The following is a 22,921-nucleotide window of genomic DNA, read 5'->3' as shown; positions in this document are numbered from 1 at the left end:
TAGCTCCTGTGCCGCATCAAGCGCCGGACCGCGGCCAACAGGCCGCCGCCGCCGGTGGGCGGGGACAGGCTCAGGTGCTTCCGGCAGCTCCCGAGGGCGCGGCCCGCTGCCGGACGCGCGGGAGAGACGCAGTGGCTTCAAGGCGCTCCCCAAGGAGCGGCCCCCGCTGCCGCCCAGGCCCCTGCCCAGTGGCTTCCTCCTGCTGCACAGGGAGCGGACACTGCCGGACTGGCGGGAGCTGCGCAGGCCCCAGCCCGGCCGCTTCCAGCAGCGCCCCAGGGAGCGGCCGCTGCTCACCCGGCGCCCGCCCTGCGGCTTCCACCTGCTGCACAGGGACCAGCCGGGGCCGGCCCGCTGCGAGGGGCCGAGCCGTTTCCAGGAGCTCTACGGCGAGCGGCCGCTGCCCGCCGAGCGGGAGCTGCTCCGAATCCCGCCCTGCGACTTGCTCGGGCTCCACGGGGGAGCGGCCGCTGTTTCTCGGCTGGGAGGGGCCCCCCAGCCACTTCCAGGAGCTCTATGGGGAGCAGCTGCCTCCGGCCGACCGGGAGGTGGTCAGGAGCCAGCCCTGCAGCTTCCAGCAGCTCCACAGGGAGCAGCAGCCCCCAGCCTACAACCCACCAGGTAGGAAAAGAATTCTAGCTTTGCTTTTCCAAAAGGTCATGAAAATTTGGAAGTGTTTTCCCACAATGCTCTGTCATTCTGAGACAGAAATTGTCAAGCCTGCTAGGAAGGGGGTCCTAGAAGGCGAAAAGATTCTGTGCCTGGTTTTCCTGTGATGTTGGCATCCAAGGCAGCAGTAGAACTCTGCATGCCAAAGCCACATTCTGGAGCCTGACCACAAGGTGTTTGGATTCTTGCAGCCACTCCGGGCAATTCATCCTCCAGCGCTCCGCCTGACAGTGCCGGCTGTGCAACAGCATCAACGGCCTCAGCAGGGAGCGCACTTAAGGAAGAGGAATCTCCACCGCTGGATCTTGGCCTAGCTGTGGAGAAGATGATTCGGGAGATCAGGAGATCCCTGTCTGAGAAGTCTCCCTCTGCTCAGGTAACCCCACTGGATGGGAATATAAGGGGCTGGACCGAGAGCTTTTTAATGCTGCTCCGTGGCTCAGAAGCAAAAGCTGCTTCAGTTGAACTTATTGAATTATTATTATGTAGTTATTGAATTATTCTTCATAAAGTAAGGTTTCTAGAAGAAGAGGGATGAAAAAGTTTCCCCCTCTTAGTGAGGATGAGAGGCCTGAGCCTGGGTTGGCCAACTTTGGGTATTCCTTTTCCTGGTAAGAATGCCTCAGCAGGGGCATTTGTGGTGATGCTTTGTAGGTTGTAACAGGCTTTGTTTGATGGGAAAGAAGAGGAGAAGAGCATTTGCAGAATTGCCACCGAAGGCCAAGTATCCCATGCAGGGAGAGGCAAGCGAGAGGTGCCTCTGTTCCAGCAGCAAATGTGGGCTCTGCCACTTTTGGGCTGGAAGGCCAAGGCAAAGCAAGGGCTGGGCTGCAGCTGCAACTGCTGCAGCTGCTGCTGTAGCTGCTGCTGCTGCTGCTGCTGCTGCTGCTGCTGCTGCTGCTGCTTTGTGAGCCCTGCTGTGCGCTGTGTAGGCGCTCCCAGAGCTGTGCATGGGGATGGGCTGGAGCTGCAGCTTTCTGATCCTTTCCTTTGACAGATTCAGTCTTTGGATTAGGAATCCCATTTCTCTAAACTCTTGCTGCTTCCCAGAGTTGCCTGGAGGGTCTGTGTTGGCACAGACCTTTTTGCGGATTATTATGTTTGTTGGCCAAAGAATGTCTCTCTCTCTCTCCTAATGTGCAGACCCAGTGCCTGCAGTACATTTATGCTTGAGGAAGGGTAGAGTCAAGGTGGGGAGTGGGATTTTTTGGATTTACCATTGTCTTATGCTCAGATGGGATGTCTTTTGTCTTCTGTAAATTCACACATAGCAGTGTTCAAACCATTTTATTCCACAATAATAGGAAACACGGCAGGCTCTGAACCATTTGGGATTCTGATTGATGGGCTACTGCAGAAGAGATGCATATTCTGCAACGGGTCTTAGTAAGAATATCTTTCTGTCTGAGGGACATTTGCAGGTGCTTAATCTTGAGCATTTACTTCCTTGGTGGAATAGAAGTACTTGATTGTCTTTTGAGTGGTTTGGTTTTTGGTGTTCTTTGCTACCCTCTAGACTTAGAGATTTTTGCCAGTGGAAATTTTGATTCTGGAAATACCCTAGGTCCATAAATGTTTGCCTGGGTCATACATATGGGGCAGCAGCAGCAGAGGGCTCCAGAAAGCACCACCTCGTGATGGATTGTCTGAGCGCTTGGGTGGGGTGGTGAGACTCCCAGCCAGAAATGTGTGCTCTGTGTGTGGCTTTGCAGCACACAGCCCTGGGCAGTGCTGGGAGCGAGCTCTGCCCTTTACTGACAGCTGTGTTGGCAACAAGGAGAGCCCCTGGCTTTCTGCTGGCTGATTTCTTACAGCTTGTGGGGTAAGCCAGGGTCAGAGCATGAGGGCACATCCCTTCATTTGGTGTCTTCTGGTTTTCTGTGTTCATGTTATGCCTCAGAGGTCATTTTGTAAAAGCCTCTGTTTAGCCTTGGCCATGGAATCCTGAATTGAAAAGATTTATCATGTGAACCGTGTGGGGAGTGTTCCGCCCCCCCCCGCCTCTGCTCCATGTCCTTTGGGAGTGGAGAAGGGTTATTGTAGCCCTGATGTGATTCCAAGAAAATATTGAGTGATCTTTGGGTTTCTTTCTTTCTGCTTTTCTTTCAAGGGGAATATTCATGTTGCCTCTGAATCCTCAGGAGGGGAACTCGTGAATGAGGCTGCAGCAGAGGAAGCTTCATCAGGCACCGAGAACTGCAGTGACAGTTCCCCAGAGCCTGAGGAGCATGGTAAGGAGAGAGCCCACATTGGTTTGAGCCCCATTGGCCCATGGCTGCTTTGAGCCTGTCCCTGGCAGGAAGGGAGATCAGAAGAGTTGAGTTCTTGTCAACAGGGTTGGTGCTTCCTGCTGCCTTTAGTTCGAGTCCTGCACTAGCACAAGCTCCCCAAACCCTGCCCTCCACACTTTTCCAGAGGCTCTGACACTGAGTCCTGTGCTGTGACAAGAGAGCCGGGAATAAGCGTGACCTTGTGGGAGCTGTGTCACCAAGCTGGGTGTCCCAGTTTTGTGCTGAAGTCCATGGATCAATTTTCTTCAGGGTGACAGGGGAGGCCCGGCTGAGCACCTCTTGTAAGAACAGGGGTGAAAAAAAGAGCGAAAAAAGAGGGCAGAAGTCCAAATCGCTGACTGTAGTTCCAGTTTGCTGGTCTCTGTCCTGAGACACAAGAAGAACAAAGAGTGTAGAACATCAGAGGCCAATTAATTGAAAAATGACAAATCCGGTAACAAAGGAGAAGCCTGAGTGACCCCAGATTAGTGAGACTAAGAGGAGAGAGGAAGCCCTTTGGAACCAATCCTTGGCCAAGTTGGTGCAGCCTGCAGGCCTTCTAGGGAGCTCTTTCCCTACCAACTTGTCCTGTCAGAGCTGATGGTCAAGTTGGAGCAGCTATTGCTCACTGTAGAGGGCAGTTTGTAGATCTGACATCATGGGGCTGGTTCATGATTCAGCTCACAGCACCCTTCAGCCTCAGCCACTGCAGCGAGGCCTGAGGTCTTTCTGTCAGCACGGAGAAAAAAAGCAGTTCTGGGCTTCTTTGTGGCGTTTCAGGCTTTCGTGGGTGCCATTTGCACTGTGGAACCGAGACTTTATTGAGATATTTGAATGCTTCACACAGTTTTGGAAACTTGGAAGGATCCCTGTTCTTGAAAGAGCAGGCTTCAAATTCCCAAGGGAGAGTCTGCCTTTCAGACCATCTTCTCCAGTCCCTGATAGGACAATTGCTGCCCAAGGGAAATGGGGCCCCACCCACAGGGGCCAATATTGACTCTGTGTTCCCTTTGCTTCCCAGATGCCATCTGAGGGACGTCTCCTGGAGGGCTGCCCTGCATGGCAGGAAGAGACAGAGGGAGGGCCTGTGACCATCAGGCAGGCAGAATCCCTCTGTTTTACATGTATAGCTTTCTATAGTTCTACTTAGTAATGCTTATAGTTATGTTTATCCATTCTAATGTTGTTTCTATAGATTGAATTATTTTATATATTTATATATAATATAGATTATAACTATATATAAGATCTATATTTATAGATCTGTATAGTTAAGTGTAGATATATATATAGTTATAGACTATACATACATATATATAGTGCTATTTTTTATATATAGTTACATTTATAGTTTTTCCAATTTAAATTTATATATGTCTAGAGTAAAATTAATATACATATATACATATATATAAAGTTCTATTTATAAATGCATATAGTTTTATTTGAAGAGGAATACAGATGTTCAGAGGGACAGATTTCTGTTTGTGTAGCCTTAGGCTGCATTTCAACCTCCTTCCCCCTCAGCTGCCTTTTTCACCTCTTGTTTTTCCCCCTGTGCCCCCTCTGTCCCCTCTTCCTGTGCTGGGTCCGAGCTGGGGCCAGGATGGGCAGAGCAGCAGTTCCGGCGCCGGCTGTCCCTGGAGCGGTGGGAGCTGCCAGTGGCCCCAGGCACTGTCCCCTGAGGAGCTGCTGAAGGACGACGGTGAGACTGAGGGGGCCGAGGAGGCGGTGATGCTGAAGGGACGGTGACCTTGAGCTGCTGGGGGAACTGAGGGCTGTGGGGGAGCAGAGGGCGACGGTGGCACGGAGGTGACAGGGAAGTGGCACAGGCAGAGGGGAGTGCCAGCTCTGAGGGGACAGAACGGGTCAGAAGGGACTGAGCGGGGTGAGAGGACTGCGAGGGGCTGAAGAAACTGAAGGGGGGGCTGGGGGTTTGCCGAGAGGACGGCGGGGCTGAGGGGATGGAGGGGCCAGCAGGGAGCACAGAGGGGTCAGGGACTGCAGCTCTGCCAGGCCTCGGAACCAATTCCAGAGCCTCCGCTTTTACCACAGCTGCCCTGAAGACCTTGAGGCCAGCCAGACACTGACAGGAGCCAGCAGGGAGAAGCTGAAGACCACGAGCAAGAGCAGTGAACAGGGAGCTGCTGCTGCCACCCCGAGAGCCTGGGTGAGGCCACAGGGCCAGTGAGGCCGGGCGGGGCTGAAGGTGGCGTGGGCTTTGGCCGTGGGCGCTGCCGGGCTGGGCAGGAGCGGCCCCTGCCCGTGCTGGGGCTGCTCAGCGCTCCTTGGGCAAGGCAGCTGTGCCGGCAGGGCCCGGGAGCTGTGCCGGGCTGCCGGGGGCTGCGGGACAGTCCCGCCGCGCCTGCGCTCGCCACACGCTGGCTCGCTCGGCCTGCTTGTTCTTCCCAACCCTCCTGGGGAGGCTCTGAGGTTTTCCCTCCCCTGCTGGAAGGGCAGGTGCTGCCAAGGGAAAGGTCCCAATAATGACTCGGTGTTCCCTTTGCCTCCCAGATGTCCCATCTGCTGTCCTTGTCCAGGAGAGCTGGCTGCTCTGCACGGGAGGAAGAGACCAAGGGAGAGGCTTTGAAGATGGGGGGGCTGAGTTCCCTGTCTAAAGATGAATGGACTTACGCATAAAGAGGGATAATTATGTGGATATTTATATATGTATATATGTATATTCCTATTTGTATAGGAATATTTCTGTATATATGTTTTTCTATTTATGGATGTATTCTTTATACATATGTATGGATCTATACACATCCATGTTTATAATTACATATGTGTATATAAGTATACATATATGTTGTTACAGCTGTGTTAAATTCTATTTCCTATGTATACAGCTGTGTGGGTATCTATTTCTGTTGATGCAATTACAGTTCTTTGGCTCTTTAAATAGGTATATTGCTATTTGCATAGGTAGATATGTGCATTTTTATATTTTTATCTGTATATTGGCATTTCTGTGTGGAATTCTATTTATATATGTATCCAGATGCATAGCTGTACATTTGTATTGATGGAGTTGTGTGGACATTTAGCTTGATATTTTTATATTTATAGATAGGTCTGTTTTATATATCTGCTTATATACATTGTATGTAATATTTAATCTATATGTACATCTGTAGATTGTTACAGTTATACACATCCATATGTATTTGTGTACAGCTGTGTATTTAGTTCCATTTAAACATGTATGGAGTAGTAGAGTTGTGATCACTATTTGTACAATGTTATTTAGAGAGGGAAAGCATTATTTCTACATGAGCCATATGTTTTTAGTAATATGTAATAAATTGTTAAACATCTAATTGATTTTTATGTATAGTGAGTTGTTGTAGAGGCTGGAAATAAATTATGCTTTGTTAACATAATTTAAGTTGGTACTTGTATATTTGTATATTCTTACACAACAGTATTTGTACATTTTTACATAGCATTGTTCTAATAATCTAATAAATGCCTTTTTTGACCCTTAAATGAGATTTCTATGGTTTAGTGTATCTTTTCTCTCTCTTACAGTAAAGTATCTTGCCTCCAGGGGGGGGCCAGGATCTATGAATCAAGTTCCCCAGCGCCCAACTATTCAATTTACTGAATTGTATTCATTTTTAATTAAACTCTTATTAACTCAGGAACCTAGTTTTCATACTTCTAATTCCATTTACAACATCCTTTTTGCCCATTCATTAGAAGTGTCCTTGTAATTCGGTTCCTGGGATAATTTTTGTCCCAGTTATTACACTGTGTTTAATGGTAAATCCCATCCCACCGAGGTGGATCATTCATAATTCAGGTTCTGTTTTATGTGATTTAAGATGAATTGGGAAGGGATTTTCTAGGTAATGGGTTTCAATTTTTCTGAGAAAGCCAGCACACAGAGGAAGAGATGACAGGGCATTTTTAAAACACTCAAGTCCAGAAGACTACTCCAAAATTTGACGAGACCAACAGTACTTGTGTCAGTGTGTCACCCAAAGGGCAGCAGCTGAAGTGACAGGGCTGGGCTCCTCACAAAGAGACCTGGAAAGAGGGCAAGAGAAGGCAGGGCTACCTGGAACTCAAGACAAGCTGCATGGAAAAAGAACACCCACTGTGCGTGTGGGATGAGCTTCTGCCGTACCACCAAATATACCCACATGGCCCTCATGGTTAAACGATATCAAGACATAAAAAAGGGGCGTGAATTAAAAGAGGTGAAAGAAATAGGTATCTTTTTTCCTGCTATGAAAAACTGTTTCCAGTTCAACAGAGAATTGAAAATAAAAAGAACAAGTGACACTAAGCACAGATCCCCTTTGTTGGTTTACATTGAAAAGACTTGGCTGCAGGAGGGTTTTTGGCATTTCAACTCTCCCAGCTGGAGGAAGAAAAAAAGAGAAGAAATTAGTACTGAGGAAAGAGAAATGCCAAAACCTCTCGGTGAAGACACCAGCCCGAGTTCACTCCAACTGTAGGTGATTAATCACACGCATAAAGCAACATTCTTCCTGGTGGCAGGATTTTAGCTTTGGTGAAAACACTGACAAAATTGCTGCCCATTCCCGTTGCTTCTTCTATCTCCAAAGAAAGAGAAATGTGCCAAATCTGCTGAAGACAGGCAGAGACAGTGAGAAAGAAGCAGCCAGCTGGCTGGAAAAGGGGCAAAAAAGAATGTTCAATTTCAGCATCTCCCCTTCTCCCATTGGACCTGTCTGCCTTGAAGTGGGCAACTCTGTTTGCAACCCCAACCAAAACAGTGAAGCTACTCAGTCTAATATATTTTCTCTCCCTTCAGCTATGCAGAACACGGAACGATTTTACTTATCCTGGGCAAGTCGGAAGAATTTCCCATGGGATTCCTCTCTTTGGACCCCTTTCTGAAAGCTCCTGAGCTTGCAGTGGCAGTTTGGTGTTGCGCTGCAAAGCAAAGGCAGGAGGCCGGCTGCAGGCAGAGAAAGAAAGGCTTTGCTCCACGCCCTGCCGGGCCGTGTCCGGCCAGTCCCCGGAGCCGCCACGCTGTGCCCGCAGCCCCGGCTCTGACGCGCTCGTCCCCGCCGAGTCTGGCCCGTGCCGGGGCCGCGCCGGGTGCGCGCGGGGCCGAGCGCAGCGCCGCCCTCAGGCCACGCGCCGCCAGCGCAGCCAAGGCCGTTGCAGCGCGGCCGTTGCGGCGAACAGTCGGAGACAGGTCGGGACCATGGCGGAGGTGCCGCTGCCCGCGGGGCTCAACGCCAAAAGCTTCCCTGCCAAGCTGTGGCTCCTTGTGAATAGTCCCCGCGTCCTCTCCGTGCGCTGGGACAGCCAAGCCCAGGGGCTGCTCATTGACCGCTCCCTCTTCGAGCGGGAGCTGCTCAGCCCGGGCGGCGACCAGGGGCCAGCCCCGCACACCTTCAGAGCCACTCAGTTCCGCAGCTTCGTGCGCCAGCTCTACCGCTACGGCTTCCGCAAGGTGCCGGGCCGGGCTGGCGCGGCTGCGCCGGGTGATGCCGGGGCGTGGCTCCACTACACAAACCCCTGCTTTCGCCGCGACTGCCCCGAGCTCCTGTGCCGCATCAAGCGCCGGACCGCGGCCAACAGGCCGCCGCCGCCGGTGGGCGGGGACAGGCTCAGGTGCTTCCGGCAGCTCCCGAGGGCGCGGCCGCTGCCGGACGCGCGGGAGAGACGCAGTGGCTTCAAGGCGCTCCCCAAGGAGCGGCCCCCGCTGCCGCCCAGGCCCCTGCCCAGTGGCTTCCTCCTGCTGCACAGGGAGCGGACACTGCCGGACTGGCGGGAGCTGCGCAGGCCCCAGCCCGGCCGCTTCCAGCAGCGCCCCAGGGAGCGGCCGCTGCTCACCCGGCGCCCGCCCTGCGGCTTCCACCTGCTGCACAGGGACCAGCCGGGGCCGGCCCGCTGCGAGGGGCCGAGCCGTTTCCAGGAGCTCTACGGCGAGCGGCCGCTGCCCGCCGAGCGGGAGCTGCTCCGAATCCCGCCCTGCGACTTGCTCGGGCTCCACGGGGAGCGGCCGCTGTTTCTCGGCTGGGAGGGGCCCCCCAGCCACTTCCAGGAGCTCTATGGGGAGCAGCTGCCTCCGGCCGACCGGGAGGTGGTCAGGAGCCAGCCCTGCAGCTTCCAGCAGCTCCACAGGGAGCAGCAGCCCCCAGCCTACAACCCACCAGGTAGGAAAAGAATTCTAGCTTTGCTTTTCCAAAAGGTCATGAAAATTTGGAAGTGTTTTCCCACAATGCTCTGTCATTCTGAGGCAGAAATTGTCAAGCCTGCTAGGAAGGGGGTCCTAGAAGGCGAAAAGATTCTGTGCCTGGTTTTCCTGTGATGTTGCATCCAAGGCAGCAGTAGAACTCTGCATGCCAAAGCCACATTCTGGAGCCTGACCACAAGGTGTTTGGATTCTTGCAGCCACTCCGGGCAATTCATCCTCCAGCGCTCCGCCTGACAGTGCCGGCTGTGCAACAGCATCAACGGCCTCAGCAGGGAGCGCACTTAAGGAAGAGGAATCTCCACCGCTGGATCTTGGCCTAGCTGTGGAGAAGATGATTCGGGAGATCAGGAGATCCCTGTCTGAGAAGTCTCCCTCTGCTCAGGTAACCCCACTGGATGGGAATATAAGGGGCTGGACCGAGAGCTTTTTAATGCTGCTCCGTGGCTCAGAAGCAAAAGCTGCTTCAGTTGAACTTATTGAATTATTATTATGTAGTTATTGAATTATTCTTCATAAAGTAAGGTTTCTAGAAGAAGAGGGATGAAAAAGTTTCCCCCTCTTAGTGAGGATGAGAGGCCTGAGCCTGGGTTGGCCAACTTTGGGTATTCCTTTTCCTGGTAAGAATGCCTCAGCAGGGGCATTTGTGGTGATGCTTTGTAGGTTGTAACAGGCTTTGTTTGATGGGAAAGAAGAGGAGAAGAGCATTTGCAGAATTGCCACCGAAGGCCAAGTATCCCATGCAGGGAGAGGCAAGCGAGAGGTGCCTCTGTTCCAGCAGCAAATGTGGGCTCTGCCACTTTTGGGCTGGAAGGCCAAGGCAAAGCAAGGGCTGGGCTGCAGCTGCAACTGCTGCAGCTGCTGCTGTAGCTGCTGCTGCTGCTGCTGCTGCTGCTGCTGCTGCTGCTGCTGCTGCTGCTTTGTGAGCCCTGCTGTGCGCTGTGTAGGCGCTCCCAGAGCTGTGCATGGGGATGGGCTGGAGCTGCAGCTTTCTGATCCTTTCCTTTGACAGATTCAGTCTTTGGATTAGGAATCCCATTTCTCTAAACTCTTGCTGCTTCCCAGAGTTGCCTGGAGGGTCTGTGTTGGCACAGACCTTTTTGCGGATTATTATGTTTGTTGGCCAAAGAATGTCTCTCTCTCTCTCCTAATGTGCAGACCCAGTGCCTGCAGTACATTTATGCTTGAGGAAGGGTAGAGTCAAGGTGGGGAGTGGGATTTTTTGGATTTACCATTGTCTTATGCTCAGATGGGATGTCTTTTGTCTTCTGTAAATTCACACATAGCAGTGTTCAAACCATTTTATTCCACAATAATAGGAAACACGGCAGGCTCTGAACCATTTGGGATTCTGATTGATGGGCTACTGCAGAAGAGATGCATATTCTGCAACGGGTCTTAGTAAGAATATCTTTCTGTCTGAGGGACATTTGCAGGTGCTTAATCTTGAGCATTTACTTCCTTGGTGGAATAGAAGTACTTGATTGTCTTTTGAGTGGTTTGGTTTTTGGTGTTCTTTGCTACCCTCTAGACTTAGAGATTTTTGCCAGTGGAAATTTTGATTCTGGAAATACCCTAGGTCCATAAATGTTTGCCTGGGTCATACATATGGGGCAGCAGCAGCAGAGGGCTCCAGAAAGCACCACCTCGTGATGGATTGTCTGAGCGCTTGGGTGGGGTGGTGAGACTCCCAGCCAGAAATGTGTGCTCTGTGTGTGGCTTTGCAGCACACAGCCCTGGGCAGTGCTGGGAGCGAGCTCTGCCCTTTACTGACAGCTGTGTTGGCAACAAGGAGAGCCCCTGGCTTTCTGCTGGCTGATTTCTTACAGCTTGTGGGGTAAGCCAGGGTCAGAGCATGAGGGCACATCCCTTCATTTGGTGTCTTCTGGTTTTCTGTGTTCATGTTATGCCTCAGAGGTCATTTTGTAAAAGCCTCTGTTTAGCCTTGGCCATGGAATCCTGAATTGAAAAGATTTATCATGTGAACCGTGTGGGGAGTGTTCCGCCCCCCCCCGCCTCTGCTCCATGTCCTTTGGGAGTGGAGAAGGGTTATTGTAGCCCTGATGTGATTCCAAGAAAATATTGAGTGATCTTTGGGTTTCTTTCTTTCTGCTTTTCTTTCAAGGGGAATATTCATGTTGCCTCTGAATCCTCAGGAGGGGAACTCGTGAATGAGGCTGCAGCAGAGGAAGCTTCATCAGGCACCGAGAACTGCAGTGACAGTTCCCCAGAGCCTGAGGAGCATGGTAAGGAGAGAGCCCACATTGGTTTGAGCCCCATTGGCCCATGGCTGCTTTGAGCCTGTCCCTGGCAGGAAGGGAGATCAGAAGAGTTGAGTTCTTGTCAACAGGGTTGGTGCTTCCTGCTGCCTTTAGTTCGAGTCCTGCACTAGCACAAGCTCCCCAAACCCTGCCCTCCACACTTTTCCAGAGGCTCTGACACTGAGTCCTGTGCTGTGACAAGAGAGCCGGGAATAAGCGTGACCTTGTGGGAGCTGTGTCACCAAGCTGGGTGTCCCAGTTTTGTGCTGAAGTCCATGGATCAATTTTCTTCAGGGTGACAGGGGAGGCCCGGCTGAGCACCTCTTGTAAGAACAGGGGTGAAAAAAAGAGCGAAAAAAGAGGGCAGAAGTCCAAATCGCTGACTGTAGTTCCAGTTTGCTGGTCTCTGTCCTGAGACACAAGAAGAACAAAGAGTGTAGAACATCAGAGGCCAATTAATTGAAAAATGACAAATCCGGTAACAAAGGAGAAGCCTGAGTGACCCCAGATTAGTGAGACTAAGAGGAGAGAGGAAGCCCTTTGGAACCAATCCTTGGCCAAGTTGGTGCAGCCTGCAGGCCTTCTAGGGAGCTCTTTCCCTACCAACTTGTCCTGTCAGAGCTGATGGTCAAGTTGGAGCAGCTATTGCTCACTGTAGAGGGCAGTTTGTAGATCTGACATCATGGGGCTGGTTCATGATTCAGCTCACAGCACCCTTCAGCCTCAGCCACTGCAGCGAGGCCTGAGGTCTTTCTGTCAGCACGGAGAAAAAAAGCAGTTCTGGGCTTCTTTGTGGCGTTTCAGGCTTTCGTGGGTGCCATTTGCACTGTGGAACCGAGACTTTATTGAGATATTTGAATGCTTCACACAGTTTTGGAAACTTGGAAGGATCCCTGTTCTTGAAAGAGCAGGCTTCAAATTCCCAAGGGAGAGTCTGCCTTTCAGACCATCTTCTCCAGTCCCTGATAGGACAATTGCTGCCCAAGGGAAATGGGGCCCCACCCACAGGGGCCAATATTGACTCTGTGTTCCCTTTGCTTCCCAGATGCCATCTGAGGGACGTCTCCTGGAGGGCTGCCCTGCATGGCAGGAAGAGACAGAGGGAGGGCCTGTGACCATCAGGCAGGCAGAATCCCTCTGTTTTACATGTATAGCTTTCTATAGTTCTACTTAGTAATGCTTATAGTTATGTTTATCCATTCTAATGTTGTTTCTATAGATTGAATTATTTTATATATTTATATATAATATAGATTATAACTATATATAAGATCTATATTTATAGATCTGTATAGTTAAGTGTAGATATATATATAGTTATAGACTATACATACATATATATAGTGCTATTTTTTATATATAGTTACATTTATAGTTTTTCCAATTTAAATTTATATATGTCTAGAGTAAAATTAATATACATATATACATATATATAAAGTTCTATTTATAAATGCATATAGTTTTATTTGAAGAGGAATACAGATGTTCAGAGGGACAGATTTCTGTTTGTGTAGCCTTAGGCTGCATTTCAACCTCCTTCCCCCTCAGCTGCCTTTTTCACCTCTTGTTTTTCCCCCTGTGCCCCCTCTGTCCCCTCTTCCTGTGCTGGGTCCGAGCTGGGGCCAGGATGGGCAGAGCAGCAGTTCCGGCGCCGGCTGTCCCTGGAGCGGTGGGAGCTGCCAGTGGCCCCAGGCACTGTCCCCTGAGGAGCTGCTGAAGGACGACGGTGAGACTGAGGGGGCCGAGGAGGCGGTGATGCTGAAGGGACGGTGACCTTGAGCTGCTGGGGGAACTGAGGGCTGTGGGGGAGCAGAGGGCGACGGTGGCACGGAGGTGACAGGGAAGTGGCACAGGCAGAGGGGAGTGCCAGCTCTGAGGGGACAGAACGGGTCAGAAGGGACTGAGCGGGGTGAGAGGACTGCGAGGGGCTGAAGAAACTGAAGGGGGGGCTGGGGGTTTGCCGAGAGGACGGCGGGGCTGAGGGGATGGAGGGGCCAGCAGGGAGCACAGAGGGGTCAGGGACTGCAGCTCTGCCAGGCCTCGGAACCAATTCCAGAGCCTCCGCTTTTACCACAGCTGCCCTGAAGACCTTGAGGCCAGCCAGACACTGACAGGAGCCAGCAGGGAGAAGCTGAAGACCACGAGCAAGAGCAGTGAACAGGGAGCTGCTGCTGCCACCCCGAGAGCCTGGGTGAGGCCACAGGGCCAGTGAGGCCGGGCGGGGCTGAAGGTGGCGTGGGCTTTGGCCGTGGGCGCTGCCGGGCTGGGCAGGAGCGGCCCCTGCCCGTGCTGGGGCTGCTCAGCGCTCCTTGGGCAAGGCAGCTGTGCCGGCAGGGCCCGGGAGCTGTGCCGGGCTGCCGGGGGCTGCGGGACAGTCCCGCCGCGCCTGCGCTCGCCACACGCTGGCTCGCTCGGCCTGCTTGTTCTTCCCAACCCTCCTGGGGAGGCTCTGAGGTTTTCCCTCCCCTGCTGGAAGGGCAGGTGCTGCCAAGGGAAAGGTCCCAATAATGACTCGGTGTTCCCTTTGCCTCCCAGATGTCCCATCTGCTGTCCTTGTCCAGGAGAGCTGGCTGCTCTGCACGGGAGGAAGAGACCAAGGGAGAGGCTTTGAAGATGGGGGGGCTGAGTTCCCTGTCTAAAGATGAATGGACTTACGCATAAAGAGGGATAATTATGTGGATATTTATATATGTATATATGTATATTCCTATTTGTATAGGAATATTTCTGTATATATGTTTTTCTATTTATGGATGTATTCTTTATACATATGTATGGATCTATACACATCCATGTTTATAATTACATATGTGTATATAAGTATACATATATGTTGTTACAGCTGTGTTAAATTCTATTTCCTATGTATACAGCTGTGTGGGTATCTATTTCTGTTGATGCAATTACAGTTCTTTGGCTCTTTAAATAGGTATATTGCTATTTGCATAGGTAGATATGTGCATTTTTATATTTTTATCTGTATATTGGCATTTCTGTGTGGAATTCTATTTATATATGTATCCAGATGCATAGCTGTACATTTGTATTGATGGAGTTGTGTGGACATTTAGCTTGATATTTTTATATTTATAGATAGGTCTGTTTTATATATCTGCTTATATACATTGTATGTAATATTTAATCTATATGTACATCTGTAGATTGTTACAGTTATACACATCCATATGTATTTGTGTACAGCTGTGTATTTAGTTCCATTTAAACATGTATGGAGTAGTAGAGTTGTGATCACTATTTGTACAATGTTATTTAGAGAGGGAAAGCATTATTTCTACATGAGCCATATGTTTTTAGTAATATGTAATAAATTGTTAAACATCTAATTGATTTTTATGTATAGTGAGTTGTTGTAGAGGCTGGAAATAAATTACGCTTTGTTAACATAATTTAAGTTGGTACTTGTATATTTGTATATTCTTACACAACAGTATTTGTACATTTTTACATAGCATTGTTCTAATAATCTAATAAATGCCTTTTTTGACCCTTAAATGAGATTTCTATGGTTTAGTGTATCTTTTCTCTCTCTTACAGTAAAGTATCTTGCCTCCAGGGGGGGGCCAGGATCTATGAATCAAGTTCCCCAGCGCCCAACTATTCAATTTACTGAATTGTATTCATTTTTAATTAAACTCTTATTAACTCAGGAACCTAGTTTTCATACTTCTAATTCCATTTACAACATCCTTTTTGCCCATTCATTAGAAGTGTCCTTGTAATTCGGTTCCTGGGATAATTTTTGTCCCAGTTATTACACTGTGTTTAATGGTAAATCCCATCCCACCGAGGTGGATCATTCATAATTCAGGTTCTGTTTTATGTGATTTAAGATGAATTGGGAAGGGATTTTCTAGGTAATGGGTTTCAATTTTTCTGAGAAAGCCAGCACACAGAGGAAGAGATGACAGGGCATTTTTAAAACACTCAAGTCCAGAAGACTACTCCAAAATTTGACGAGACCAACAGTACTTGTGTCAGTGTGTCACCCAAAGGGCAGCAGCTGAAGTGACAGGGCTGGGCTCCTCACAAAGAGACCTGGAAAGAGGGCAAGAGAAGGCAGGGCTACCTGGAACTCAAGACAAGCTGCATGGAAAAAGAACACCCACTGTGCGTGTGGGATGAGCTTCTGCCGTACCACCAAATATACCCACATGGCCCTCATGGTTAAACGATATCAAGACATAAAAAAGGGGCGTGAATTAAAAGAGGTGAAAGAAATAGGTATCTTTTTTCCTGCTATGAAAAACTGTTTCCAGTTCAACAGAGAATTGAAAATAAAAAGAACAAGTGACACTAAGCACAGATCCCCTTTGTTGGTTTACATTGAAAAGACTTGGCTGCAGGAGGGTTTTTGGCATTTCAACTCTCCCAGCTGGAGGAAGAAAAAAAGAGAAGAAATTAGTACTGAGGAAAGAGAAATGCCAAAACCTCTCGGTGAAGACACCAGCCCGAGTTCACTCCAACTGTAGGTGATTAATCACACGCATAAAGCAACATTCTTCCTGGTGGCAGGATTTTAGCTTTGGTGAAAACACTGACAAAATTGCTGCCCATTCCCGTTGCTTCTTCTATCTCCAAAGAAAGAGAAATGTGCCAAATCTGCTGAAGACAGGCAGAGACAGTGAGAAAGAAGCAGCCAGCTGGCTGGAAAAGGGGCAAAAAAGAATGTTCAATTTCAGCATCTCCCCTTCTCCCATTGGACCTGTCTGCCTTGAAGTGGGCAACTCTGTTTGCAACCCCAACCAAAACAGTGAAGCTACTCAGTCTAATATATTTTCTCTCCCTTCAGCTATGCAGAACACGGAACGATTTTACTTATCCTGGGCAAGTCGGAAGAATTTCCCATGGGATTCCTCTCTTTGGACCCCTTTCTGAAAGCTCCTGAGCTTGCAGTGGCAGTTTGGTGTTGCGCTGCAAAGCAAAGGCAGGAGGCCGGCTGCAGGCAGAGAAAGAAAGGCTTTGCTCCACGCCCTGCCGGGCCGTGTCCGGCCAGTCCCCGGAGCCGCCACGCTGTGCCCGCAGCCCCGGCTCTGACGCGCTCGTCCCCGCCGAGTCTGGCCCGTGCCGGGGCCGCGCCGGGTGCGCGCGGGGCCGAGCGCAGCGCCGCCCTCAGGCCACGCGCCGCCAGCGCAGCCAAGGCCGTTGCAGCGCGGCCGTTGCGGCGAACAGTCGGAGACAGGTCGGGACCATGGCGGAGGTGCCGCTGCCCGCGGGGCTCAACGCCAAAAGCTTCCCTGCCAAGCTGTGGCTCCTTGTGAATAGTCCCCGCGTCCTCTCCGTGCGCTGGGACAGCCAAGCCCAGGGGCTGCTCATTGACCGCTCCCTCTTCGAGCGGGAGCTGCTCAGCCCGGGCGGCGACCAGGGGCCAGCCCCGCACACCTTCAGAGCCACTCAGTTCCGCAGCTTCGTGCGCCAGCTCTACCGCTACGGCTTCCGCAAGGTGCCGGGCCGGGCTGGCGCGGCTGCGCCGGGTGATGCCGGGGCGTGGCTCCACTACACAAACCCCTGCTTTCGCCGCGACTGCCCCGAGCTCCTGTGCCGCATCAAGCGCCGGACCGCGGCCAACAGGCCGCCGCCGCCGGTGGGCGGGGACAGGCTCAGGTGCTTCCGGCAGCTCCCGAGGGCGCGGCCGCTGCCGGACGCGCGGGAGAGACGCAGTGGCTTCAAGGCGCTCCCCAAGGAGCGGCCCCCGCTGCCGCCCAGGCCCCTGCCCAGTGGCTTCCTCCTGCTGCACAGGGAGCGGACACTGCCGGACTGGCGGGAGCTGCGCAGGCCCCAGCCCGGCCGCTTCCAGCAGCGCCCCAGGGAGCGGCCGCTGCTCACCCGGCGCCCGCCCTGCGGCTTCCACCTGCTGCACAGGGACCAGCCGGGGCCGGCCCGCTGCGAGGGGCCGAGCCGTTTCCAGGAGCTCTACGGCGAGCGGCCGCTGCCCGCCGAGCGGGAGCTGCTCCGAATCCCGCCCTGCGACTTGCTCGGGCTCCACGGGGAGCGGCCGCTGTTTCTCGGCTGGGAGGGGCCCCCCAGCCACTTCCAGGAGCTCTATGGGGAGCAGCTGCCTCCGGCCGACCGGGAGGTGGTCAGGAGCCAGCCCTGCAGCTTCCAGCAGCTCCACAGGGAGCAGCAGCCCCCAGCCTACAACCCACCAGGTAGGAAAAGAATTCTAGCTTTGCTTTTCCAAAAGGTCATGAAAATTTGGAAGTGTTTTCCCACAATGCTCTGTCATTCTGAGACAGAAATTGTCAAGCCTGCTAGGAAGGGGGTCCTAGAAGGCGAAAAGATTCTGTGCCTGGTTTTCCTGTGATGTTGCATCCAAGGCAGCAGTAGAACTCTGCATGCCAAAGCCACATTCTGGAGCCTGACCACAAGGTGTTTGGATTCTTGCAGCCACTCCGGGCAATTCATCCTCCAGCGCTCCGCCTGACAGTGCCGGCTGTGCAACAGCATCAACGGCCTCAGCAGGGAGCGCACTTAAGGAAGAGGAATCTCCACCGCTGGATCTTGGCCTAGCTGTGGAGAAGATGATTCGGGAGATCAGGAGATCCCTGTCTGAGAAGTCTCCCTCTGCTCAGGTAACCCCACTGGATGGGAATATAAGGGGCTGGACCGAGAGCTTTTTAATGCTGCTCCGTGGCTCAGAAGCAAAAGCTGCTTCAGTTGAACTTATTGAATTATTATTATGTAGTTATTGAATTATTCTTCATAAAGTAAGGTTTCTAGAAGAAGAGGGATGAAAAAGTTTCCCCCTCTTAGTGAGGATGAGAGGCCTGAGCCTGGGTTGGCCAACTTTGGGTATTCCTTTTCCTGGTAAGAATGCCTCAGCAGGGGCATTTGTGGTGATGCTTTGTAGGTTGTAACAGGCTTTGTTTGATGGGAAAGAAGAGGAGAAGAGCATTTGCAGAATTGCCACCGAAGGCCAAGTATCCCATGCAGGGAGAGGCAAGCGAGAGGTGCCTCTGTTCCAGCAGCAAATGTGGGCTCTGCCACTTTTGGGCTGGAAGGCCAAGGCAAAGCAAGGGCTGGGCTGCAGCTGCAACTGCTGCAGCTGCTGCTGTAGCTGCTGCTGCTGCTGCTGCTGCTGCTGCTGCTGCTGCTGCTGCTGCTGCTTTGTGAGCCCTGCTGTGCGCTGTGTAGGCGCTCCCAGAGCTGTGCATGGGGATGGGCTGGAGCTGCAGCTTTCTGATCCTTTCCTTTGACAGATTCAGTCTTTGGATTAGGAATCCCATTTCTCTAAACTCTTGCTGCTTCCCAGAGTTGCCTGGAGGGTCTGTGTTGGCACAGACCTTTTTGCGGATTATTATGTTTGTTGGCCAAAGAATGTCTCTCTCTCTCTCCTAATGTGCAGACCCAGTGCCTGCAGTACATTTATGCTTGAGGAAGGGTAGAGTCAAGGTGGGGAGTGGGATTTTTTGGATTTACCATTGTCTTATGCTCAGATGGGATGTCTTTTGTCTTCTGTAAATTCACACATAGCAGTGTTCAAACCATTTTATTCCACAATAATAGGAAACACGGCAGGCTCTGAACCATTTGGGATTCTGATTGATGGGCTACTGCAGAAGAGATGCATATTCTGCAACGGGTCTTAGTAAGAATATCTTTCTGTCTGAGGGACATTTGCAGGTGCTTAATCTTGAGCATTTACTTCCTTGGTGGAATAGAAGTACTTGATTGTCTTTTGAGTGGTTTGGTTTTTGGTGTTCTTTGCTACCCTCTAGACTTAGAGATTTTTGCCAGTGGAAATTTTGATTCTGGAAATACCCTAGGTCCATAAATGTTTGCCTGGGTCATACATATGGGGCAGCAGCAGCAGAGGGCTCCAGAAAGCACCACCTCGTGATGGATTGTCTGAGCGCTTGGGTGGGGTGGTGAGACTCCCAGCCAGAAATGTGTGCTCTGTGTGTGGCTTTGCAGCACACAGCCCTGGGCAGTGCTGGGAGCGAGCTCTGCCCTTTACTGACAGCTGTGTTGGCAACAAGGAGAGCCCCTGGCTTTCTGCTGGCTGATTTCTTACAGCTTGTGGGGTAAGCCAGGGTCAGAGCATGAGGGCACATCCCTTCATTTGGTGTCTTCTGGTTTTCTGTGTTCATGTTATGCCTCAGAGGTCATTTTGTAAAAGCCTCTGTTTAGCCTTGGCCATGGAATCCTGAATTGAAAAGATTTATCATGTGAACCGTGTGGGGAGTGTTCCGCCCCCCCCCGCCTCTGCTCCATGTCCTTTGGGAGTGGAGAAGGGTTATTGTAGCCCTGATGTGATTCCAAGAAAATATTGAGTGATCTTTGGGTTTCTTTCTTTCTGCTTTTCTTTCAAGGGGAATATTCATGTTGCCTCTGAATCCTCAGGAGGGGAACTCGTGAATGAGGCTGCAGCAGAGGAAGCTTCATCAGGCACCGAGAACTGCAGTGACAGTTCCCCAGAGCCTGAGGAGCATGGTAAGGAGAGAGCCCACATTGGTTTGAGCCCCATTGGCCCATGGCTGCTTTGAGCCTGTCCCTGGCAGGAAGGGAGATCAGAAGAGTTGAGTTCTTGTCAACAGGGTTGGTGCTTCCTGCTGCCTTTAGTTCGAGTCCTGCACTAGCACAAGCTCCCCAAACCCTGCCCTCCACACTTTTCCAGAGGCTCTGACACTGAGTCCTGTGCTGTGACAAGAGAGCCGGGAATAAGCGTGACCTTGTGGGAGCTGTGTCACCAAGCTGGGTGTCCCAGTTTTGTGCTGAAGTCCATGGATCAATTTTCTTCAGGGTGACAGGGGAGGCCCGGCTGAGCACCTCTTGTAAGAACAGGGGTGAAAAAAAGAGCGAAAAAAGAGGGCAGAAGTCCAAATCGCTGACTGTAGTTCCAGTTTGCTGGTCTCTGTCCTGAGACACAAGAAGAACAAAGAGAGTAGAACATCAGAGGCCAATTAATTGAAAAATGACAAATCCGGTAACAAAGGAGAAGCCTGAGTGACCCCAGATTAGTGAGACTAAGAGGAGAGAGGAAGCCCTTTGGAACCAATCCTTGGCCAAGTTGGTGCAGCCTGCAGGCCTTCTAGGGAGCTCTTTCCCTACCAACTTGTCCTGTCAGAGCTGATGGTCAAGTTGGAGCAGCTATTGCTCACTGTAGAGGGCAGTTTGTAGATCTGACATCATGGGGCTGGTTCATGATTCAGCTCACAGCACCCTTCAGCCTCAGCCACTGCAGCGAGGCCTGAGGTCTTTCTGTCAGCACGGAGAAAAAAAGCAGTTCTGGGCTTCTTTGTGGCGTTTCAGGCTTTCGTGGGTGCCATTTGCACTGTGGAACTGAGACTTTATTGAGATATTTGAATGCTTCACACAGTTTTGGAAACTTGGAAGGATCCCTGTTCTTGAAAGAGCAGGCTTCAAATTCCCAAGGGAGAGTCTGCCTTTCAGACCATCTTCTCCAGTCCCTGATAGGACAATTGCTGCCCAAGGGAAACGGGGCCCCACCCACAGGGGCCAATATTGACTCTGTGTTCCCTTTGCTTCCCAGATGCCATCTGAGGGACGTCTCCTGGAGGGCTGCCCTGCATGGCAGGAAGAGACAGAGGGAGGGCCTGTGACCATCAGGCAGGCAGAATCCCTCTGTTTTACATGTATAGCTTTCTATAGTTCTACTTAGTAATGCTTATAGTTATGTTTATCCATTCTAATGTTGTTTCTATAGATTGAATTATTTTATATATTTATATATAATATAGATTATAACTATATATAAGATCTATATTTATAGATCTGTATAGTTAAGTGTAGATATATATATAGTTATAGACTATATATACATATATATAGTGCTATTTTTTATATATAGTTACATTTATAGTTTTTCCAATTTAAATTTATATATGTCTAGAGTAAAATTAATATACATATATACATATATATAAAGTTCTATTTATAAATGCATATAGTTTTATTTGAAGAGGAATACAGATGTTCAGAGGGACAGATTTCTGTTTGTGTAGCCTTAGGTTGCATTTCAACCTCCTTCCCCCTCAGCTGCCTTTTTCACCTCTTGTTTTTCCCCCTGTGCCCTCTCTGTCCCCTCTTCCTGTGCTGGGTCCGAGCTGGGGCCAGGATGGGCAGAGCAGCAGTTCCGGCGCCGGCTGTCCCTGGAGCGGTGGGAGCTGCCAGTGGCCCCAGGCACTGTCCCCTGAGGAGCTGCTGAAGGACGACGGTGAGACTGAGGGGGCCGAGGAGGCGGTGATGCTGAAGGGACGGTGACCTTGAGCTGCTGGGGGCACTGAGGGCTGTGGGGGAGCAGAGGGCGACGGTGGCACGGAGGTGACAGGGAAGTGGCACAGGCAGAGGGGAGTGCCAGCTCTGAGGGGACAGAACGGGTCAGAAGGGACTGAGCGGGGTGAGAGGACTGCGAGGGGCTGAAGAAACTGAAGGGGGGGCTGGGGGTTTGCCGAGAGGACGGCGGGGCTGAGGGGATGGAGGGGCCAGCAGGGAGCACAGAGGGGTCAGGGACTGCAGCTCTGCCAGGCCTCGGAACCAATTCCAGAGCCTCCGCTTTTACCACAGCTGCCCTGAAGACCTTGAGGCCAGCCAGACACCGACAGGAGCCAGCAGGGAGAAGCTGAAGGCCACGAGCAAGAGCAGTGAACAGGGAGCTGCTGCTGCCACCCCGAGAGCCTGGGTGAGGCCACAGGGCCAGTGAGGCCGGGCGGGGCTGAAGGTGGCGTGGGCTTTGGCCGTGGGCGCTGCCGGGCTGGGCAGGAGCGGCCCCTGCCCGTGCTGGGGCTGCTCAGCGCTCCTTGGGCAAGGCAGCTGTGCCGGCAGGGCCCGGGAGCTGTGCCGGGCTGCCGGGGGCTGCGGGACAGTCCCGCCGCGCCTGCGCTCGCCACACGCTGGCTCGCTCGGCCTGCTTGTTCTTCCCAACCCTCCTGGGGAGGCTCTGAGGTTTTCCCTCCCCTGCTGGAAGGGCAGGTGCTGCCAAGGGAAAGGTCCCAATAATGACTCGGTGTTCCCTTTGCCTCCCAGATGTCCCATCTGCTGTCCTTGTCCAGGAGAGCTGCTCTGCACGGGAGGAAGAGACCAAGGGAGAGGCTTTGAAGATGGGGGGGCTGAGTTCCCTGTCTAAAGATGAATGGACTTACGCATAAAGAGGGATAATTATGTGGATATTTATATATGTATATATGTATATTCCTATTTGTATAGGAATATTTCTGTATATATGTTTTTCTATTTATGGATGTATTCTTTATACATATGTATGGATCTATATACATCCATGTTTATAATTACATATGTGTATATAAGTATACATATATGTTGTTACAGCTGTGTTAAATTCTATTTCCTATGTATACAGCTGTGTGGGTATCTATTTCTGTTGATGCAATTACAGTTCTTTGGCTCTTTAAATAGGTATATTGCTATTTGCATAGGTAGATATGTGCATTTTTATATTTTTATCTGTATATTGGCATTTCTGTGTGGAATTCTATTTATATATGTATCCAGATGCATAGCTGTACATTTGTATTGATGGAGTTGTGTGGACATTT

General features: G+C 51.1%; 3 long non-coding RNA genes across 3 annotated transcripts; all 3 read left to right on the top strand.

Moving 5' to 3' along the window:
* Positions 1 to 4,277: 4,277 nt before the first annotated feature.
* Positions 4,278 to 6,294, top strand: LOC131573236 (uncharacterized). Its single transcript, XR_009276160.1, has 3 exons — positions 4,278 to 4,644; positions 4,995 to 5,109; positions 5,454 to 6,294. It is a non-coding gene; the product is annotated as an uncharacterized LOC131573236 (long non-coding RNA).
* Positions 6,295 to 12,746: 6,452 nt separating this feature from the next.
* Positions 12,747 to 14,794, top strand: LOC131573218 (uncharacterized). Its single transcript, XR_009276144.1, has 3 exons — positions 12,747 to 13,113; positions 13,464 to 13,578; positions 13,923 to 14,794. It is a non-coding gene; the product is annotated as an uncharacterized LOC131573218 (long non-coding RNA).
* A 6,429-nt stretch (positions 14,795 to 21,223) lies between these two features.
* LOC131573489 (uncharacterized) lies at positions 21,224 to 22,597 on the top strand. Its single transcript, XR_009276203.1, has 3 exons — positions 21,224 to 21,582; positions 21,933 to 22,047; positions 22,392 to 22,597. It is a non-coding gene; the product is annotated as an uncharacterized LOC131573489 (long non-coding RNA).
* Positions 22,598 to 22,921: the final 324 nt, after the last annotated feature.

This window comes from Poecile atricapillus, chromosome Z (genome assembly GCF_030490865.1).
Source record: "Poecile atricapillus isolate bPoeAtr1 chromosome Z, bPoeAtr1.hap1, whole genome shotgun sequence".
NCBI classification, from domain to species: Eukaryota; Metazoa; Chordata; class Aves; order Passeriformes; family Paridae; genus Poecile; species Poecile atricapillus.
Note: the sequence above shows the minus strand (reverse complement) of the source record. Positions and strands in the feature narration are given on the sequence as shown.